Below are 6,004 nucleotides of genomic sequence, written 5' to 3' on the forward strand. Positions count from 1 at the left end.
AACATACACAAGAGCCACCGACCGGCTTAGAAGAGACACGATCCTCCTCTCCCAAGATAGACTGGATAGAATTACAAATATTCTTTCAAAACAAGAGTGTCCGGGAAGTGATCGGTGCTTTGGAAGTTGATAAATGCATGCGCCGTAATTACATACAATCTCATAAAAAGATACCTTTCAATGATTCCGAGGTACAGATATTTGTTGCTAATTTAGATTTAATCCGTAGAGGAGAGATCACAAGAACTGATGAAAAAGATTTTGAAAAACAAATGTAAGTTCTAAAATCTGGTTTGTGGAAAGTCTTGCGATCTGAGACTGACACGTGAATAACGTTGTTCATTATGTCAGGAAGAAGAACATTTTTCGCGATAATGAGACACACAGGTCAACAGGCGTACATACCGGTGTGACGGAAATGTGTAATTTGGCTGTATCGAACTGAGGAGATCCATGTCAAGTCGTTCGCTGGTGTTGTCGTGAACGTGAAGTCAGTGTTTTCACAATAAAAATGCTTGCCATAAAAAGGCGACTATGCTTGTCGTAAGAGGCGACTAACGGGATTGGGTGGTCAGACTCGCTGACCTGGTTGACACATGTCATCGGTTCCCACTTCCGCAGATCATGTTGTTGATCACTATATTTTCTGGTCCAGAGTCGATTATTTACAGACCGCTGCCATATAGCTGGAATATTGCTGGTGCGGCGTAAAACTAAACTCACTCACTCTATACACAAAGCAACCGAAGCGCGCTACGCTATTGTTTTCAGAAGAAAAGACGCCTTTAGAACTCATATGCAATCCAAGTTTGTACATAAAGAGGATCCGTTTCACCAAGTGATGGTGATCATTGCGCAACAACTGTCGTTAGTTAATACTATTAAAATACAAATGCTCTCGACGAGTTTTTCGGTGGCAGAGTTGCGTCCCTTAGCGGCCCCCTTGGTCGGTCCGTTTGACTGTCACCAAAATAGTGAGACCTGACACCTGTGTCACTTCCGGGTTTAGCCTTAGCGTTAGAACATGATGACATACAATCACCTAGAGCACAGAGTGAGTCCAACCAATCAACGGTTTTCATTTCCGCCGTCATCAGACAGAATAAGGCTAAAACATCAATCAATGTTAAAAACGGCTGTACAATATGGGTAAAGGGACGGACATATTTCATATGATATAATGAGCATATTCCTAAGACACTAGCATTCACCAACCAAGTCGGGGGTGAGGGGGTATTCCATTGTCCAGACGTAAATCTCTAACAACGAATACGCACTGTACACGGATATGTATACGGAAAAAAAATTTTTCCGTTTCTTCCAGACACGATTAAACGACCGCCTACCTGAGTACCCAGTGAAACAAATCGAGTACAAGTCAAGTACTTTGCTTTCTTAGTATTATACCAGAGCATGTTTCAATTTAGATAAATTCTTTCAGTCCGTGAACAATGCAAGGGAGGTCACTCTCGTTAACCACAATTTCGTTTTCTCGAAGTGATTTGTTCTGAACCGAGATCGATCCACAACAGAAACATTTCATTTTCACAAGACACATGAAAATCAGACATTGTGTACCTAAAGTAAAGACAAATAAATGAATTAAATTTCATTAGTACATTTTGTTTATTTCCACAAGAAAGCACCTAACCGTGGTCTAATGTAGAAAACACTCAAAAGCATCTGATTTGAATAAATGACATTAATACAAGTCACTGACCCCGATGTGGCCTCGAGTAATAATTGTACATTCACAAACTCATTAATATCACAAAATAAGCCCACAAGTTTTCAAATGCCGCCAAGAACTTTGACTGTCAAAACAGTAAGACAAATACAATTATCACATAAAAAGTAACATAATTATTTTAACTCTTTAAACATACTTTTAATGTTAACTTCACTAAAAAACATAAACCAACTTACAAATGTTTATAGTGACTAATAATCTGCATCATTTGGTTAACAAAATTTTGGCATAAATTCAAAACAGGTGGCAAAGAATATACATTTTTTTTCAATCAACTTCCAGTTTGGTACTGCAAGTTATAAATGAAATAAAACAATTCGAACAATTTACAAAATCATGCTAAAAGATAATTCATTTAGATTTTTTTGGTTAAATTAAATACCTTCACACATATTATTCACCATTTCTTACAAAATGCATTTCTTGTTCACCTGATCCTAAATCTGAGTCAGTTGATATTTGCTTTGTTAAAATAAAATTCAATCACATTTTTTTCTAATTTTGGCTTTTTGGGTCAGTCAGCTGTAAATCAACTAAAGCATATTTCATTAGAAAGAAAGCATATTTCATTAGAACAATGTTTCATGTAAAGATCAGTCATTGTGACAACAAGAAATACTATTCCAGAATGATTAAACTACTAGTAAATAAGGAACACTTCAACAATTGTCAGTTTCACAATGTGAAAGCACTTCTTGTAGTGCCTTCATCACATGATTGCCCCAAACTGAAGCCATTAAAAATATCTCGGGTGTAATTAGTAAAACAAATATGCTTTGTGCTTTCATTTGACCCAAACTCCAACAGCCTGTACATTACGTCTGACAACTTTTCAATCGAAGTTATCAGATCTTTCCATCCAATGAAGTCCCAAGCTGGGAGATATCGTATCATAATAAAAGGTCTTATGGCAAAGGCAGCCCATAATGTTTTCTGTGTTTTTCATCTCAGATCAGAATTAAACATCTGACTCTATGGCCATTGTCCATATTTTTTCTGTTTTCATCTCAGATCAGAATTAAACATCTGACTCTATGGCCATTGTCCATATTTTTTCTGTTTTCATCTCAGATCAGAATAAAACATCTGACTCTATGGCCATTGTCCATAATTTTTCTGTTTTCATCTCAGATCAGAATAAAACATCTGACTCTATGGCCATTGTCCATATTTTTTCTATTTTCATCTCAGATCAGAATTAAACATTTGATTGTACGGCTGTAGGTATTCCATTCTGTGTTTCCCATCACACACATTCCCATAATTTTCATTACATTGAGAGGCCAGACCAACTTTATTTCTTGTATTTTAGCTGAATTTTTTAGACAGTATCTCTTTGTTTTTGACCCATATACGCTTCATAAATTGTTTTAAGTAAAATACATATGTTATTTAAAAGGAATATTCCTTTGACTGGATATTTTTTTCTTTAGCCTGCCTTTATGTTTTCTGAGGTCGAAAATCCATAAAATAAGAAATAACTCTGGTCTGGCCTGAAGTAGAAAACCCCACCGTATGTCGTGCCTGTTGAGATTAGAAATACTCTTCCCTTTGCACAGTCATGATAAAAATAGTCAGCCTGAACTCCTTTTACCCATGTATTTCTAAAAAGTATTTCTGAAGCAAAAAAACTACAGGTCTAAATTTTAACATTTCATAAAGTAACATAAATTAGACTGTTGGTTACACCTTCGTGCTCGAAGGTGGGATTATAAGAAACACATAAGAGAACTATGGATGGCCCTGTAAGTCTGATCATCACTTCGTTGTATATGTGACCTCACCTGTATCACTATTACGTAGTCACACTGAAGGCAATGTTTGGGGACAAAATTTGTAACATATTTCACTAAATACTGCCAGACTTGGTTTTAAAACATTGTAATTGTTCTGTCCACCACCTGGCATTGCTGCTTGGCCAAACACTGATCACTAGGTGACCAAACACGCTTTTAAGATAGACATCCAAACACTGTTCTTGCCTTGAAAGTAGAGCATGAGTAAAGATTGAGTGATGGAGTTTAGTTTTACGCCATTCTTAGCAATACAGCAACAACATGGCAGGGAGACACCACAAAAGACTCAACTTGTTGAGAATCAAACCCAGATCTGTGTTCATGCTCTATCACTAGGCCACCAATGACAACCAGTTGAGCATAAGACCTATACAGGCAAAGGCACAAGACTGATTCAAGGGTCTTTTTAGACAGCTTAACATCATTATTTTGCTGTTGTCTTTTACCACTCTCAGCAGCATTAAAGCTGCATGATATTCTGTAAACAATGAAGTCATAAGCAGGGATTTGGTTCCACGTCACACTAAATGACACGTTGCAAATGTGATGCCTCCTTAGGGAAGTGATTTGTTGAAAATGTGCATCAATTCACTTAGCAGTACATGGGTACCTGGTAGGGTCAGATGGTTGTGTGACTATTACCTTCTAGCATCTATCAGGCAGCTGGAGTTGAAAACTCTATGGGATCTCTACTCTTGGTACAATGATTAAATAGTGCCATGACCTTTCAACTGTGGAGGCAAAAGGGCGCATCATAAATGCACTAATTACCAGTGATTGATACCATGAGCAACAAGCATAAAAACACCTTTGGGGTAGGATGACAGGCACACAGTCACCAGACTGACTACCTGATATATTTGGTTGCCCTGGACAACCAACACAGGTTGCTAGGGACGTATTTTAAGCAAGAGTTCACAACCAGAAATAGACATCTCTATCCAGAACCATACTCTCTTACAGATTGTGTCCCCTTTACCATGGACCATAATTAGTATTTGCTTACAAAAGTAAACAGAAGAGGAAGGGCAGTTGGTTCACAAATTTGAAAAAAAAAAAAAAAAATTACAAAGTTGAATCTTAAAAGGATGATCTGTCATCTTGCCTTCAATTCTTGTGACGATCCAGAATTTTATGTGATAATAATTAACATAATTTCATCTTAATGTTAAGCCTTAACCCACTGTCATGAGGAGAAATTCTGAGAATTGATCTGACCAGCATTTGACAACAAGTAATGGAGGACTGGGACCTATTAGTCAGGATCCTAAACACATGGCCTGACAACACAAGAAAACATTCAGGACAGTCTACAATGACCAAGCCACCCTCGTACACCTCAGAACTTGCATTTTAGCAGACTCCAGGATTTCTGCATCTGATTCTCAATATCTCAGGTTACCTGCCCATGATTTACACTGGACAATTTGACTTCCAAAAGTACTCAGTCAAACAGACCAATCAGATGGCAAGTTTCAGGGGTTTTTTTAAGTATCCATTGCATGATGACCAGACCAACTGAATATAACAGAATCTGCCACAAAAAATATGCATCATAAAAACTTTACAGGAACATTTCATTGAAACTGCACATTGTGAGTTCTTCCCTTAACAATTTCTTTTTTCATCTCAACATTTGATTGGTTGGCAAATGCAAATCAAGGGCAGATAATTCAAGATTGCATTGTGGAAAACATGTGAATGGATCAGTACAGGTTTGTGAAAACACAAGCCCAGAGGTACAGACAATATTTAAAGGATCAGCACTGTACATGGTCATACCATTTTCAGGAAATGTTAAAAAAAATTAAAAATAAAAATATATCCATCCACATTCAAAAGAACATGATTTGCTTTTTGCCTATTTTTTGGTATAAATATTCATGTTAAAAATGGCTACACAAGTATGTACAATATAATAACAAGATGACTTCACAACAATACTATCTAGTCAATCACATTTACTTGACTTCTGTGTGCTGTCAAGACAAACTAATGTTGTCATGGCAACATAAAAAGTATGTAAAAGAACAATTTTACCAATGTAAATGTGGCATGATGTGGCCAATGATGTATGTGATAACATTATAATCAAATCCCAGCAGCCTCGTCGGAACACTGTGATTACGCATGAGTAAATCTTGTTTCAGTCTTATCAAATAAAGCCTCACTATGTGTTTGCCATGCCTAAGTATTTGTCTATCTAGCCTAAGTATTTGTCTATCTAGCCAAACAGTAGATCTAGCCTCAGTTTGAATTCCCCATAATTTCAGGATAAGATATTGCCTCAGTATGATATTTAGTCTCATTCATAGCATGTCTTCCCTCATTCATAGTACATGTATATCTAGCCTCAATAGCAGAAGATCTAGCCTACAATATATTGTCTCATCTTGTATACATCTTGCCTAACTACCAGCTCATCTGGCCTCTGTACCTGCACATCAAGCGTGCCATA

The sequence above is a fragment of the Haliotis asinina genome, chromosome 1, assembly GCF_037392515.1.
Source record: "Haliotis asinina isolate JCU_RB_2024 chromosome 1, JCU_Hal_asi_v2, whole genome shotgun sequence".
In the NCBI taxonomy this organism is placed as follows: Eukaryota; Metazoa; Mollusca; class Gastropoda; order Lepetellida; family Haliotidae; genus Haliotis; species Haliotis asinina.